General features: G+C 39.7%; 1 long non-coding RNA gene and 1 pseudogene across 1 annotated transcript in view; one reads left to right on the top strand and one right to left on the bottom strand.

Moving 5' to 3' along the window:
- LOC134758375 (uncharacterized) overlaps window positions 1-17,835 on the bottom strand; it is a 1,115,837-nt gene that overhangs the window by 96,554 nt on the left and 1,001,448 nt on the right. The gene's annotated exons all lie outside the window — the stretch shown is intronic.
- LOC101145666 (cyclin-H-like) overlaps window positions 9,180-17,835 on the top strand; it is a 30,092-nt pseudogene continuing 21,436 nt past the window's right edge.

The raw sequence follows: 17,835 nt of genomic DNA, 5'->3' as shown, positions 1-17,835 counted from the left end.
ACTTTCTTCACGGTATGCAATATCAGATCAACGACAGTGTCTTCCCTGAGAGGCAAGCATGTTTCAGTCACCTGACGGATAAATGAGCAGTTTAAGTGGAGGGCTCCGTGGAATATTTTTGCAATTAGGCTTCTGTTTCAAGTGGAAGAGGAAGGAGGGAGGCTGGCGTTTGTACACAGGTGCTGCAGGGGTGTGGTGGCAATGACAGGATGGTGTCTGTCCTGCCTGGGGACCCAGGCTCTGTCTGCAAACACTTAGGAGGGTGGCCTGTTGGCGGCAAGGCAAGCAGCTGTTCACACAAAGGTTACAGAGAGGCACGGTGTGGCCCAGAGTGGGCAGTCAGGCATTGTCCCTACGTCGGAGAGGGGCACGGTGGCTCCGGCATCACAGGCAGGATGATGGCTTTAGTCAGAGGGCAGAACGAAGAACAGGCCTATACTCTCTCTGTGATGGTAATTTTATGTCTTAACTTGAGCAGGCCAAGGCATACCCAGATCTCTGGTGAAACATTATTTCTGGGCATGTCTGTGAGGGTGTTTCTGGAAGAGGTTGGCATTTGAATGGAAGGGACTGAGTGAAAAGGATCCCCCCTCGCCAGTGTGGGTGGTCAACATCCCATTCGCTGAGGGCCAACATAGAACACAAAAGCAGGGGAAGAGTGCATATTCTCTCTTCTGGAGCTGGGACATCCATCTTCTCCTTCCCTTGGACATTAGAGCTCCAGGTTCTCAGGACTTGGGACCCCCCAAGACTATAATATCAGTGTCCCACCCTCTTCAGACTCAGACGGGATTGCACCACCAGCTTTCCTGGGGCTCCAGCTGGCAGATGGCAGATCATGAAACTTCTCAGCCTCCATAATCCAGCAAGCCAGTTCTCATAACAAGTCCCCTTTATATATCCCTATAGATCCTACTGGGTTCTATTCTCTGGAGAATCCTGACTAATACCTGCTCCTGGTGCCTAGAGACAAAAAGGGCTTGTACAACAGACAGAACTGGACAAAACCAGTTCTGTGGGATGAAGTTTATTAGTGAGCATGAGAGACACACAGCTTGGGTCTCTCAGAAATTTAAGGATATTTTATAGGAGGTTGAGGTTCTGTGTGGCGAGATAGAGAAAGAGCTGTAATTTGAGTTACTATGATTGTTATCCCATCCACATCACAGGCTGTGGGCCCTGCGGAAACGTGTTAGACCAAAAAATTGAATAATTGGGGTGATTGCTGTGTCAGCTGATCAGGCTATGATGAAGCTGAACTACAGCTGAATATCAATTATAAAGCCTTTGCATATAATTGCATATGTGTTCAATTGCTTCTACGGTCTGTGGAACAACAGTTTTCAGCATTTAACTCCAGATTCTGGCGGGCAAAGAGGTGTCACAAGCAATTCCCAGAATCTGTTTATGCATCAAAGAAACAGATTAAATAAGTGAATTTAATTAATAACAGCTTGCATACACCACTATTTTTCAAATATATATTGAATTGGCATGGAAATGAACATTCATCCACCACAATCACTGAAATAATAGTAAATTTTTGTTACTAAGCATTTTCTTAACCAATTAATGCTGGAAGAATAATCTTTGGAGTCAGAAACAACTTTTGACAAAATTTTGGAAATATCTGAATGAACCCAACCTCCTGTTCTACTCTCCCCTGCTTGTAATCTGATTGGCTAAAGGCTGGAAATAATAGACACATAGAAACTACCAAGCTCAGGTCTTTTTAATTGGTTTCCAAGGCAAGGCAAACATAATGCCTAACTCTAGGCATCACTGAGAACCTTGACATTAATCTATAAATCTTCTATGCTCAAATACACAGGTTGTTACAATCTACCCGGGATCCAGGGACTCTACCACTTTCAGGAGGTAAAAAGCCTGCATACCAAAACCCTTTCTTTGCCCTAAATTTACATTTGTAGACATAAAACACAAGTTTGTTCAAAAGGTGTTTTACTCCCAAAATATTTGAATGGCAATTCTTACAGATATAATCTATGTGCCTCTTTGAATATGCCAAGATTGTCTTTATAATTTCTAGAAAATAAGTGCCAATGTCAATATTATTAACCTATTATCAAAGGTATGAATATAATGATTTTTAAATTGTGATTAAATGTTGAAGTACCTGGAACTAATTAAAATGTGAGTAACTATAATGCTAAGTACCTTTACAATATGTATTTTATTTTGTACCAGAGTAAGGACATGAAATTGACTCTCAGATTTAAAAATATTTTTTTCCATTCTCCCTCATTTCATGAAACAAAGCAATCTAAATAGACTTTAAGATAGTTTCATGTTGCTTTGAATAATTTAATGGCCAAATATTTTTCCCAGTCTTTTATCCCCGGGGTAGTGTTTTTCCTTTGAGCTCCTTATCTAATTGCTGTAAATGACAATATGAATTATGTGCAGAGAGCAATAAGAAAAGAAAACTCACTATATGCAGTCTGATATTTGGCTGATACACATCCACATAGCTGCCCTGATGGATAAGAAAGTCTTGGGTGTTGGTTGGTAAACAGCCACCCCACTGGTCCCTCACCCAGGACTCTGGGCCTCTCTTCAGTCTAGAAAGTAAGTGGTCCTTTTAGGCACTTAGAAGGCCTGAAGGACCTCATATGTCACAGAGATTATCAGATATCACCACCGGCTGCACAAGTCTTATTTAACCACTTCTAACTCCCAACTGATAATTTTGGATTAAAGGTAATGAAAAATCGAAAAAAAAAAAAAAAGGCCCAACATCATAGCAATGCTGGAAAGAAAGAATAGGAAATTTCTAGGTGAAAAAAACAGAAAGAGATCTTAAACTGATACCAAAGTCCTTTGGGTAATACCAAATTGGTGCCAATTGGCACCTAGAGATTAAGAAGTGACTGTCCATTTCAGGCCAGAAGAGGCGGCCTGGGTCCTCACACAAGAAGGCATCAGAAACCAAGATCACTGCCGAAAGCAGGTCACCGGAAGGGCTGCCTCTTTTGTGGAAATTTTTGTCCATTATCCAGGGGAGAGGCAGGGAAGCCTGTTGTTTTTTAGGTGTTCTGATAGAAGCATCTCCTGTGAGAAATTTTAACTCCAAGCCTCTTCAACATGCAGATGTGGGGATCAAATTTAAAATATTTACTTATGATATGGACAATCTCATTCCAATTCATGAGACACTCATGTCAGTCCTGTGAAACAACTGGAGCTGGCAGGGAAACAAAAGGTAAAACCAAACCTCTAGAATCATGTCCATAACCCAGGCACAAGGGATATTCCTCACCCTTGGGAACCCCACAGCAACAACGACAAAACTATAAATGATGAAAGCAAATCATTCACAAGTGAGAGGGAGTGATCAGATGAAAAGAAAAGATGAATTAGCATCTGAAGTCATTGAGATAATGTAAGGCTAAGAAAGAAATGAGAAAATAACTTCAGCTAAAATAACTAAAGCGATAAAACAAATGATAGAAAGAACACACCCATCTAGAAAAGAATGGGTGGATCTAAGAAACCAAATAGAACCTTATAAGTGAAAATTATAGTCATCGAAATAAAAAGTAAATGAGTTTAATAGCAGATCAGGCAACAGGTAGGAAGAACTGTAATTTAAAAGGGATATTTAAGGAAGTCATCCAGAATGCAGCATAGTGAAATGAAAAAGTAATAATAGATGAAATAGAGCCAAATAGCTATAAAAAAACATCAAACGAAAGTTCTGGAAAGAGAGAGTAGAGAATGAGGAAGAGGTGGTATTGAGTGATAAGGACCGTGGGTATTTCTGAATTTAAAGACACGAGTTTTCAGATTATAGAAGTGAACTCTGATGGAGGGATACACGTGATCTCATACGTGGCTAGTAGGAGTAAATATTTCCAAACTCCTTTGAGAGTTATTTGTAACATCTAAATTTTCGATTCCACCTCCCATTCCCATTCTCGCAGTCTTCTGAAGCTCAGGGAACCATCTTTCCAGTTATTCAGCCTGATAACCATGAATCAATACTTGATTTCTCTTTCTCACACCCGGTATTCAATTCATCTGGAAATTCAGATGGGTCTATCCTCAAAATATATCCAGAATCTAACCACTTGCCAACACAAACACTGATACCTCTTTGTTTTGAGATGCCATTAACTCTCGCCTGGGAGACTGTAATACCCTCCTCATAGACTTCTCTAATTCTACCCTATTTCCAACACAGCAGCCCCAGTGAAATTTCAAAAGAAGGGTTATGCCATGTCACTCCTCTGCCACACTAAACTGACCTTGAGGGCTGGCTACCACGGGGACTTTGTGCTGTTTCCTGATATCTGCCTAGCTCACTTCACCTTTGTGGAGTCTTTGCACAAATTTACCTTTTCAATGAATCCACCCTATCATAAAATCGCAGTCTTATCACCGTATCCTGCCATGAGATTCACAATTCCCTTTACCCTGCTTTAATTTTCTGTAACACATACTATTTTCTATTATGTTATATAGTTTATTTATTATGGTTATTATTTATTACCTGTGTTCTCCTAATAGCATATGTACTGCACCGGACTGGAACTTTTTTTTCAGTAGAGCAGGATTCAATGCGTAGTAAATACTCAATAGATAACTGATTGAATGAGTGATTCTGGCGAAGCTAAATATGTGTACACTGTATGAGTTGGTTTAGAGGACATCTGTATTTTCTTGTATGTTTGAAATATTCCTTTAGTAAAGCAAGCTGAAATTTCCTGAGTAAAAAAATATTTTAATGTTCAGATCATGAAGAAAAGGGAGACTGGCACTATTTATTTTATATTCTAAAGGGACAGACCAACTTTACATTATAAAAACAAGACACTTTGTGTATGCAGAGATGCTATATTTTCATTGAGCATACTTCAAAGTTATTATCACTGTTATTTTTTATTGATGGATTCGCTTCAAAATAGTGCAGCAAAAATCCCGAAGAAATCTAAGCTAGAACATAGAGAACATTTGCATAAAGCGTGCATTTCTGCTTAAATTCCTCCAGCTTTCAGTGTTTCTCCACTTAGTCAATTGCTTGCCACGATATTTTGAAAGTCTTTATTATGGAGACCAGGGCAAAAGAAATGAATATTTAGAATATAATTTAAAGCAATGAAATGAAATAGTGGTTGTTGAAGAACACTAGGTTTAATAAAAGGACTAAAATAAAACCAAGGCCCTAAAAGATTCACCCTGGAGGAGGCAGCGGACACCTCTCTGCCTTGGGGTTCTCTAATCAAGCAGTATTCTCCACTCACCCTGGCCCCCGCCATGTGCTGAGCGCCCCGCACCCCAACCCCTTATATAGCTGTCCAACAATAGACACATTCTTCCCCTTAGTTCAGCTGAGATGATTGGAGCTTTTAAAACTAAGAGAAAGAAGTGGAGAGATAAACAGATCACGGAAGAGGTCCAGAAAACAATTTTGTTTTGCTTTTAGAGCACAAGTTTCCGATCTTACCATTTCGCCCTCTCTCCAAGGTTCACAGGCACGCCTGACTGTACTGAAACACTGACAGGCTGATCACAGTCACAGCTCTTTCTCTGCGGTTCTTATTTATATCTTCCTAGCCTGTTTCCCATGGAGGACATCACTCTGAAATCTCCAGGAGCTTTTCCTAGGAATCCTATCACCTTTTTGGTGAACAGACAGGCTACATGCCGATTCTAGAGCACACTCAAGTGGCTGATACCAGAAACGAGTTCCCGGCATTCTTACACAGAGACACATACCTTCCTTCCTGCAGGACTAGGATTATAACCATATCTTAGTATAAGAAAATACTAGAAAGTGTATAGAACAATAATAATGAGAGGATTTTTCTTTCATGGGTAGAAACAATTTTTCTTTTATACTTCAAGTATGAAAAAGTGCACAAGATTATTGTTATAATTATTATCTTCATTTCATCCATGCCATCTTTTTTTCTTACATTACTTATTAACCCCTAGAAAATAGAGGTGTCTTTATAGCATGTTCTAAAAATGCAGACTGAAGCAAAAGAAATTCTGTTCTTTAGTGCTAACGTACAATTTCCAGCAAAAAACTAGGACAATGTACCATTTATGTTTTATATTGCAGTAGGACTTTGAGCCTTTTCCAAAAGCCCTTTCACAAAATTGATAGATTATTCTTCCTATTAAAAGAGTCTTTTATTCTGGGTGCCAGACCTAGTTCTTAGGGTTGAAATATTGCTTTAGCTTTTTTTGCGACCACAGTGGCATTTCACTGCTGAATAAAGTTACAAATTGTGTACCTAATTCTCCAGGGCACAAAAAACTCTCAAAGGGCTCGAAATGGGCATGAGGTGGGGGATGCGTTTGTTTGTTATTCCTAAATAGACTGAGGAAGAGTCCATGAACCCATGAAAATTTCTATCAGGCTGTATGCTGTGTATAAAAAGGAGCATTAGGTTGGAAATAGGAGTTTTAGGCCTTTATCGGCTACTAAGTGATACTGTCACTTTAACAGTGGACAACGAAAAGTGACCATATAATAATGACAATTTATTGAGTGTTTTGTAAATATCATATGCTTGTTGTGTATTATCTCTGATCCCCTTGACTATTCTGCAAAGTAGGAATTATTACCTTTGTTTTAAAATAAGAAAATTGAAGGAGGGTATAGAGATGAATTAATTAGTACAGTTGGTAAGAGATGTGGTTAGAATTAGAATACAGAGCTTTCTAAAGGTTACGATTTTCTGGAGTATTATGACGTGCCCCAAACGACTTTAACTTTCTACATCTTGGTTTTCTCATCTATATAATAAAGACATCTGATAACATGACATCTAAGGCTCCTTCTAGGTATAAAACGTTATAATGTCTAGAATATAAGCTTAGCTACATGTAGCAGCAAGTATGAAATCAAACCAGCTTAGTTCCACATCAAGATCTACTTGAAATTACTTATTCATACAACCAGAGCCAAGGTATGATTAAAAACTGAGAATCGGCAAGGGGTGAAACTGTTGTGTGGCCCAGCTGCTATCCTCAGTGGCTTGGTGATATAGGAAGGGCCACAGAGCCTTGGATGGAAAAGGGAGGAGCTAATTCAGAGGCATCTCTTCAGGCTCACCTGAAAATCACATCTTAAGTGGGGTCATGGTCTCTTCACTGGGGATGGAGGCAGCTTGAAGAGACTTTTAAAACTTTCCACTCTGGGAGAAAGATGACTGGGACAACTGAGCAGCCAGGTTCAAGACTGAAAATCACATTTACACTTATCAGAGTTCACAAATTTTTTCCTCCAAGCTTGTTCTAAGGTCTTATGAACTCAATTTATAGTAAAGAATTCAAGAAAGTTCTCAGCTTTTGTAGTAGTGCCAGGGTGTGAAACAGCACTGGGGCAAAGAAATAGACTTAGAAGGAAGAAGTTAGCAAAAGGCCTTCGTGCAGTCATGATCACGTCTGTCCTCATGTTCTTTATTCCTCTTTTGTTCATCCCCTGCATCCAATGCATGTGTCCTGTTCAATGTCCTTCCCATATGGATGTAGAATTCTCCCACTTCAATCGTCACTCTTCCTACGATGGCTAAGCTACCATCAGTCTAGATGCCCTGCCCCTCTTCTTCCCTCGCTAGGAATCATCTTCTTGCAGAAGTTGTACTTTAAAGTATAAACCGGGTCATGCCTCTCTCCTGTTTAAAGCCCACTAATGGTTTCTCAATGCACTTAGCATCAAAAGCAAACTCTTCCTCTTGGCCTAGGAGGCCCTCCATAGTCTGGGAAGGCCACCTTGCTAATCCCATCTCAGGCTACCTCCTCTACTGACAGCTTTGCAGCAACCTTGGCCTTCCTTCTCTTCTCTGGATGGTCCAAGTTTTCTCCACTGTCAGAGCTTTTCACACGCTGGTGCTTTCGCTTAGAATGCTCCCATACCTGCTTTGCCCAGGGCCACCTCCTTCTTATCCTGCAGATCACAGCTTAGGTGGCATCTCTTCAAAAAGTTCTATTCTGGCCACTGTATGTAATTAGATGGCATTCTCCCCACTTGTTACCTCTTTATAACAACACACTGCTTGCTTTCTTCACAGTGCTTATTGCAAATTGTTTTATCATTTATGAAAGCTTCGTGGGTGGCAGGAAGCATTGTTTTCCTTTCCCCCTTTGCGCCTAGAGCCTAGCATGGGCCTTGGTAATTATAGGGGCCTGCTGCTCTCCCCTTCTGCTTGTTTTAGTCCTGGGCTTTCCTTGGGTCTTGGTTTAAAGCTCACTTCCTCAGGGAGGTCTTTCCTGTCCGCTAGATTAAGCCAGATAGGTCCTCTGCTCTTCGTTTCCATAATTTCCTGTCAATCCCAGCCATAACGCTCAACACATTTCACTGCCATTATTGTTTGTGTTTGTCTTCCCTGCTATTCTCTAAGACTATTACTCATGGTGACAAAGACTGTCTTGTTCACCCCCAGATGGCTGGCACCAACATCTTGCACCAACATAGGACAAAATCAGGAAATGATGAATAGAAAGAAATGGTTATTGAAAGAGTGTGAAGGGTAGGCGAAAGAGATGACTCACAATTTCTACAAAGTAATTAACTAATTAATTAATTCAAATATTACCTATCAGCCACTCTCACATCTGATTCCTTTTCTTTTGATGGAGTCTCACCCTGTCGCCCAGGCTGGAGTGCAGCGGTGCAGTCTTGGCTCACTGCAACCTCTGCCTCCCAAGTTCAAGCAATTCTCCTGTCTCAGCCTCCCGAGTAGCTGGGACTACAGGCGCACACCACCATGCCCAGCTTAATTTTTTTGTATTTTTAGTAGAGACGGGGTTTCACCATATTGGTCAGGCTGGTCTCGAACTCCTGACCTCAGGTGATCCACCCACCTTGGCCTCCCAAAGTGCTAGGATTACAGGTGTGAGCCACTGCATCCAGCCCTGATTCTTAATTATGCAAAATAAAGCACTCAGCACTGAGCAACATTCATTAATCCCGCAATAAATATCTATTTACAAATATGAACCGAGTACCTATTATGTGCCAAGCTAGAGTTACACAGCTTGGATATGAACAAGGATATGAATATTTATGCTATGAGGTAAATAGGATACATGACAGATGAATGATAAAAAACAAATGCATTCGGAAGCCAGATCTGGAAAGCGACTGTAATGGAAATGAGGTTTGTCTGAGGCTTCAAGAATAGGGGAGATTTCCATAAGGCCTGATGTCGGTAGAGTGCGCTTCAAGAAAATGGAAAGGCATCGGTGCAGAGGAGGGAAACCCTGAGATCGACATGAGGCTTGGCTGGGATTCGAGAATTTTGCAGACCACTGGGAGGTAAGTTTGGAAGGCCTGGTAAAGGCACAGGATCCAGGAGTGCCCGGCATGCAGAGATGAGCATGTGGGCTTGTATCCAATAGAGAGAGGTCACCTCTCGGCAGCTTTGAGAGTGAAGAGTGGCATGATTGTGGGTGCTTAAGGGGACAAGTGCCATAGTGATGCCCGGTAGCTGGGCAGAGAGAGACTAGACTGAATTAGCAAGGCTTTATTTTCAGGCATAAGGTAGCAAGGACATCCTCTAGAAAGTAGCAACAGAAATAGAAAACAAAAGAGGAATGAGAGTTTCTGCAAAAGAAGAACTAGCCTAGCAGGCTATGGTGGCTTATAGCTCTAGGGACAGAGCTCAGAGCTTAAGGTGGAGATGAAACAATTACGTTTTTCACAATGTAAAGAAGTTGTAATGTTTGTCTCATCTTCCTTATTTATAAAATGACACTAATAATTCTACAGACTTCTTTTCTGGGAATACTATTGCCTTTTGAAAACAATCACAAATGTTTTTAGTTCCATAGAGATACAGGTGTTATTATTAATAAACTGTCTTTTGAATTATACTTCATTTTGCATATCTTGAAAATTACAATAAAACAAGTTGAAAATTAAATGTCAATAAAATGACTGTGAGTTTCCTAATTCACTATGTGTGAGCCATGCGTAATTCAGAAGTTTTCTTCAAAGATTAGAGGAAGTCCTTGGATAAATTTCTCAGGGAAGAAGCAGAATCCAACAAAGTCTTTTCTGGGTAATCAAAATACAGAGTTTAAGCAAATTAAATAGACAAGCTAGTATATCAACTTAGAATAATTTTTTTCATTAAAAAAATCAACATGTTATGTCTCATGTCAGTTTTCCTTCTGAATAAATGTGAATTAAAATGCAAAATATAGTCCCTTCTTTTCTAGTACTCGAACACTAGGATCTTAATAATTTTTGAAAACAAAAATTCCACTAATCTTACATCATTAGACACCACATTCTTTCTATTGTTAGAGTTTAAAAAATAAAGAAAAAAGAAAAAGAATTGACCTAATATGACCTCTTTCTCATAAATTATATTCAAATTTGAAGTTATGCTAAAAATCCTTTTTTAAACATTGGTCCATCTTTTATTTACTGTGTTTGATAGTAGACAAATCTCTTATTTTCTCCCATCCATAACAATAATTTAAAACCAGCTAATAAACATTATGGTTTGTTAGAACTGCTACCGATTAAATCTTAAGTGTCTAATACATACAAATATAAACAGAATGTAATTAGAGCTATTTAAAGAACCCATTTTTAACTTAGATTAACCATACTTTCCATTTGCTGAGGATAAACACTCATAAATGAAACCCATTGCTGAGCAAGAAGCAATTACTTCAGTTTAAAATATTAATATGCACCGCCTTTTAAAAAGCCATGGAAAATCATTTATGTAGTGCACTGTACAGACTCAAGTCATACTCAAAAGGAAGAATGGGATAGCAATGTGAGTCCTAATCGAGAAGCAATCAACTGAGGTATGGCATGTCCTTACCCTCTATCAGGTCCATTAAACTCTTCACTTCAATTAGTGCATTGTCCAACATCATATTCCTATGTATGTTTAAGTGTGATTTAAAAGCACACACACACACACACACACACACACGCACACACACACACACACACACACACACACAGAAAGGGGAATTTTACTATAGAAAAATCAATTTAATCAACCTGTTTCTAGAAATAATAGAGACACATTGATAACCTAATAACTGATTTGAGCATATTAAATAAAGATAGCCAGGAAGAGAAGGAAATGCAGACACTCCATACACCTTAATTTAACATTTCTCACCTAAAAATACACAAAAAATCTATTGAGTCTGATTGAATGCAGCTAACTATTCAATTCTACAATATTTCTTGTGATATCGTAGGCTGACTAAAAAGCTTGGTTTGGGCTAGAATCAAATTCAGTGCAGTTAAATGCCTGCATTTTTAGTTGCTGATACTAAACCACAGGTCAAATCTGGTTACAATGAGCACCATTATCACAAAATGCTTCCAAGCTGGTCCCGAAAGTCTTCAGAATAGGGCTTTGTTAATTTCATCACAGTGACACCCACTAATGGAAGATGCTAGATAGACCTATTAACCCTTGATTTGCTTGAAATGGCTACAGTCTTTGGGAGCCTCTTTGGTTACATCTCTGAATATAATACGGTGCTGGATGGGGGTGTGGGTATTTGAATATCAGACGACAAAAGTTCATAGAATAGATTTGTGCTATTAACAGTTCGTGGTTGTGAGTACAATTGGTATACTATTTTAAAATGGACCTAGTTTATTCATGACAACCAAATTTCAAGGCAGATGCATTTAGTAGATGATTGGCAGTCATGGTGATATGCCTTGAACTGTAAATAAAATTTATGATTTTAGGATCATATCTTATTTTCTGATTGATAACTGCAAGAAAATATATTTATTACTCTTTCTAAAGCTCAATTCAAGAACTTCTAACCTTGGGTTTGATTGGGCTTCAGAAATGTTCATGCAGTCACACATTTTCTTATTTTATTTTTTATTACACTGTAAGTTCTGGGATACATGTGCAGAACGTGCAGGTTTGTTATATAGGTATGCAGGTGCCATGGTGGTTCGCTGCACCCATCAACCTGTCATCTACATTAGCTATTTCTCCTAATGCTATCCCTCCCCTTGCCCCCAACCCCCTGGCAGGCCCGTGTGTTATGCTCCCCTCCCTGTGTCCATGTGTTTTCATTGTTCAGCTCCCACTTATGAGTGAAAACATGCTGTGCTTTGTTTTCTGTTCCTGTGGTAGTTTCTTGAGAATGATGGTTTCCAGCTTCATCCACGTCCCTGGAAAGGACATGATCTCATTCTTTTTTATGGCTGCACAGTATTCCATGGTGTATATGTGCCACATTTTCTTTATCCAGTCTATCATTGATGGGCTTTGGGTTGGTTCCAAGTCTTTGCTATTGTGAACAGTGCTGCAATAAACATATGTGTGCATGTGTCTTCATAGTAGAATGATGTATAATCCTTTGGGTATACACCCAGTAATGGGATTGGTGGGTCAAATGGTATTTCTGGTTCTAGATCCTTGAGGAATCGCCACACTGTCTTCCACAATGGTTGAACTAATTTACACTCCCACCAACGGTGTTAAAGTGTTCCTATTTTTCCACATCCTCTCTAGCATCTGTTGTTTCCTGACTTTTTAATGATCACCATTCTAACTGGTGTGAGATGGTATCTCATTGTGGTTTTGATTTGTATTTCTCTAATGACCAGTGATGATGAGCTTTTTTTCATATGTTTGTTGGCCACATAAATGTCCTCTTTTGAGAAGTGTTGTTCATATTCTTTGTCCACTTTTTGATGGGGTTGTTTTTTTCTTGTAAAATTGTTTAAGTTTCTTGTAGATTCTGGATATTAGCCCTTTGTCAGATGGATAGATTGCAAAAGTTTTCTCCCATTCTGTAGGTTGCCTGTTCACTCTGATGATAGTTTCTTTTGCTGTGCAGAAGCTCTTTAGTTTAGTTAGATCCCATTTGTCAATTTTGGCTTTTGTTGCCATTGCTTTCGGTGTTTTAGTCATGAAGTCTTTGTCCATGCCTATGTCCTGAATGGTATTGCCTAGGTTTTTCTTCTAGGGTTTTTATGATTTTAGGTTTTATGTTTAAGTCTTTAAACCATCTTGAGTTAATTTTTGTATAAAATGTAAGGAAGGGGTCCAGTTTCAGTTTTCTGCATATGGCTAGCCAGTTTTCCCAATACCATTTATTAAATGGTGAACCCTTTGCCCATGGCTTGTTTTTGTCAGGTTTGTCAAAGATCAGATGGTTGTAGATGTGTTGTGTTATTTCTGAGGCCTCTGTTCTGTTCCATTGATCTATATATCTGTTTTGGTATCAGTACCATGCTGTTTTGGTTACTGTAGTCTTGTAGTATAGTTTGAAGTCAGGTAGCATGATGCCTCCAGCTTTGTTCTTTTTGCTTAGAATTGCCTTGGCTATACGGGCTCTTTTTTTGGTTCCATATGAAATTTAAAGTAGTTTTTCCTAATTCTGTGAAGAAAGTCAATGGTAGCTTGATGAGAATAGCATTGAATCTATAAATTACTTTGGGCAGTATGGCCATTTTCATGATATTGATTCTTCCTATCCATGAGCATGGAATGTTTTTCCATTTGTTTGTGTCTTCTCTGATTTCCTTGAGTAGTGGTTTGTAGTTCTCCTTGAAGAGGTGCTTCACATCCCTTGTTAGTTGTATTCCTAGGTGTTTTATTCTCTTTGTAGCAATTGTGAATGGGAGTTCACTCATTATTTGGCTCTCTGTTTCTCTGTTATTGGTGTATAGGAACGCTTGTGATTTTTGCATATTAATTTTGTATCTTGAGACTTTGCTGAAGTTGCTTATCAGCTTTAGTATATTTTGGGCTGAGATGATGGGGTTTTCTAAATATACAATTATGTCATCTGCAAACAGAGAGAATTTGACTTTCTCTCTTCCTATTGAATACTCTTTATTTCTTTCTCTTGCCTGATTGCCCTGGCCAGAACTTCCAATACTGTGTTGAATAGGAGTGGTGAGAGAGGGCATTCTTGTCTTGTGCTGGTTTTCAAAGGGAATGCTTCCAGCTTTTGCCCACTCAGTATGATATTGGCTGTGGGTTTGTCATAAATAGCTCTTATTATTTTGAGATATGTTCCATCAATAGCTAGTTTATTGAGAGTTTTTAGCATGAAGCGGTGTTGAATTTTATCAAAGGCCTTTTCTGCATCTATTGAGATAATCATGTGGTTTTTGTCATTGGTTCTGTTTATGTAATGGGTTACATTTATTGATTTGTGTATGCTGAACCAGCCTTGCATCCCAGGTATGAAGCTGACTTGATTGTGGTGGATAAGCTTTTGGATGTGCTGCTGGATTCGGTTTGCCAGTATTTCATTGAAAATTTTGCATCAATGTTCATCAGGGATATTGGCCTGAAGTTTTCTTTTTTTGTTGTGTGTCTGCCAGGTTTCGGTATCAGGATGATGCTGGCCTCTAAAATGAGTTAGGGAGGAGTCTCTTTTTTTCTGTTGTTTGGAATAATTTCAGAAGGAATGGTACCAGCTCCTCTTTGTACCTCTGGTAGAATTCGGCTGTGAATCCATCTGGTCCTGGGCTTTTTGTGGTTGGTAGACTACTAATTACTGCCTCAATTTCAGAACTTGTTATTGGTCTATTCAGGGATTAGACTTCTTCCTGGTTTAGTCTTGGTAGGGTGTATGTGTCCAGGAAATTATCCATTTCTTCCAGATTTTCTAGTTCATTTGCCTAGAGGTGTTTGTAGTATTCTCTGATGGTAGTTTGTATTTCTGTGGGATCAGTGGTGATATCCTCTTTATCATTTTTTATTGTGTCTGTTTGATTCTTCTCTCTTTTCTCCTTTATTAGTCTGGCTAGTGGTCTATCTATTTTGTTAATATTTTCAAAAAACCAGCTCCTGGATTCATTGGTTTTTTGAATGGTTTTTCGTGTTTTTATCAGTTCTGCTCTGATCTTACTTATTTCTTGTTTTTGTTAGCTTTTGATTTTGTTTGCTCTTGCTTCTCTAGTTGTTTTAGTTGTGATGTTAGGGTGTCAATTTTAGATCTTTCCAGCTTTCTCCTGTGGGCATTTAGTGCTATAAATTTCCCTCTAAACACTGCTTTAGCTCTGTTCCAGAGGTTCTAGTACATTGTATCTTTGTTCTCACTGGTTTCAAATAACTTATTTCTGCCTTAATTTTGTTATTTACCCAGTAGTCACTCTGGAGCAGGTTGTTCAGTTTCCATGTAGTTGTGCAGTTTTGAATGGGTTTCTTAAACCTGAGTTCTAATTTGATTGCACTGTGGTCTGAGAGACTGTTATGATTTCCATTCTTATGCATTTGCTGAGGAGTGTTTTACCTCCTATTATGTGGTTAATTTTAGAATAAGTGCAATGTGGTGCTGAGAAGAATGTATATTCTGTTGATTTGAGGTGGAGAGTTCTGTAGATGTTTATTAGGTCCGCTTGGTAGGAGCTGAGTTCAAGTCCTGAATATCCTTGTTAATTTTCTGTCTCATTGATCTGTCTAATATTGACAGTGGGGTGTTAAAGTGTCCCACCATTATTGTGTGGGAGTCTAAGTCTCTTTGTAGTTCTCTAAGAACTTTTTTTATGAATCTGGGTGCTCCTGTATTGGGGGCATATATATTTAGGATAGCTAGCTCTTCTTGTTACATTGATTCCTTTACCATTATATAATGCCCTTCTTTGTCTTTTCTGATCTTTGCTGGTTTAAAGTCTGTTTTATCAGAGACTAGGATTGCAACTCCTCCTTTTTTTTTTTTGCCTTTCCATTTGCTTGGTAAATATTCCTTCATACCTTTATTTTGAGCTTATGTGTGTCTTTGCATGTGAGATGGGTCTCCTGAACACAGCACACTGATGGGTCTTGACTCTATTCAATTTGCCAGTCTGTGTCTTTTAATTGGGGCATTTAGCCCATTTACATTTAAGGTTACTATTGTTATGTGTGAATTTGATCCTGTCATTATGATGCTAGCTGGTTATTTTGCCAGTTGGTTGATGCAGTTTCTTCATAGTGTCGATGGTCTTTACAATTTGGAATGTTTTTACAGTGGCTGGTACCGGTTTTTCCTTTCCATATTTAGTGCTTCCTTGAGGAGCTCTTGTAAGCTTTTGTCAAAATCTCTCAGCATTTGCTTGTCTGTAAAGGATTTTATTTCTCCTTCGCTTATGAAGTTTAGTTTCACTGTATATGAAATTGTGGGTTGAAATTCTTTTCTTTAAGAATGTTGAATATTGGCCCCCACTCTCTTTTGGCTTGTAGGGTTTCTGCAGAGAGATCCACTGTTAGTCTGATGGGCTTCCCTTTGTGGGTAACCCGATCTTTCTCGCTGGCTGCCCTTAACATTTTTTTCCTTCATTTCAACCTTGGTGAATCTGAAAATTATGTCTTGGGGTTGCTCTTCTTGGGGAGTATCTTTGTGGTGTTCTCTTTATTTCCTGAGTTTGAATATTGGCCTGTCTTGCTAGGCTGGGGAAGTTCTCCTGGATAATATCCCGAAGAGTGTTTTCCAACTTGCTTCCATTCTTCCCATCACTTTCAGGCACACCCATCAAACATAGGTTTGGTCTTTTCACACAGTCCCATATTTCTTGGTGGTGTTGTTCTTTCCTACTCATTCTTTTTTCTCCAATCTTGTCTTCATGCTTTATTTCATCAAGTTGATCTTCAATTTCTGATATCCTTTCTTCTGCTTGATTGATTCAGGTATTGATACTTGTGTATGCTTCATGAAGTTCTCGTGCTGTGTTTTTCAGCTCCATCAGGTCATTTATGTTCTTCTCTAAACTGGTTATTCTAGTTAGCATTTCATCTAATCTTCTTTCAAGGTTCTTAGCTTCCTTGCATTGGGTTAGAACATAGTCCTTTAGCTCAGGGGAGTTTGTTATTACCCACCTTCTGAAGCCTACTTCTGTTAATTCATCAAACTCATTCTCCACCCAGTTTTGTTCCCTTGCTGGCGAGGAGTTGTGATCCTTTGGAGAAGAAGAGGCATTCTGGTTTTTTGAATTTTCAGCCTTTTTATACTGGTTTTTCCTCATCTTCGTGGATTTATCTACTTTTGGTCTTTGATGTTGGTGACCTTCAGAAGGGGTTTTTGTGTGGACGTCCTTTTTGTTGATGTTGATTCTATTCCTTTCTGTTTGTTAGTTTTCCTTGTAACAATCAGGCCTCTCTGCTGCAGGTCTGCTGGAGTTTGCTGGAGGTCCACTCCAGACCTTGTTTGCCTGGGTATCACCAGACGAGGCTGCAGAACAGCAAAGATTTCTGTCTGTTTCTTCCTCTGGAAGCTTCATCTCAGAGGGACACCTGCCAGATGCCAGCTGGAGCTCTCCTGTATGAGGTGTCTGTCGACCTGTGCTGGGAGGTGTCTCCCAGTTATGAGGCATGGGGGTCAGGGACACACTTGAGGAGTCAGTCTGTCCCTTAGCAGAGCTCGAGCACTGTGCTGAGAGATCTGCTGCTCTCTTCAGAGCAGGCAGGCAGGAATGTTTAAGTCTTCTGAAGCTGTGGCCACAGCTACCCCTTCCCCCAGGTGCTCTGTCCCAGGGAGATGGGGGTTTTATCTATAAGCCCCTGACTGGGGCTGCTGCCTTTCTTTCAGAGATGCCCTGCCCAGAGAGCAGGAATCTAGAGAGGCAGTCTGGCCACAGTGGCTTTGCTGAGCTGTGGTGGGCTCCACCCAGTTTGAACTCCCTGGTGGCTTCATTTACACTGTGAGAGGAAAAACACCTACTCAGGCCCCAGGAATGGCAAACGCTGCTCCCTCTACCAAGCTTGAGCTTCCCAGGTCGATTTCAGACTGCTGTGCTGGCATTGAGAATTTCAAGCCAGTGGATCTTGGCCTGCTGGGTTCCGTGGGGGTGAGATCCGCTGGGTTCCATGGATGGTAGACCACTTGGCTCCCTAGATTCAGCCCCTTTTCTGGGGA

Source organism: Gorilla gorilla, chromosome 3, assembly GCF_029281585.2.
Source record: "Gorilla gorilla gorilla isolate KB3781 chromosome 3, NHGRI_mGorGor1-v2.1_pri, whole genome shotgun sequence".
Lineage (NCBI taxonomy): Eukaryota > Metazoa > Chordata > Mammalia > Primates > Hominidae > Gorilla > Gorilla gorilla.
This window is presented reverse-complemented; position numbering and strand designations above follow the sequence as displayed.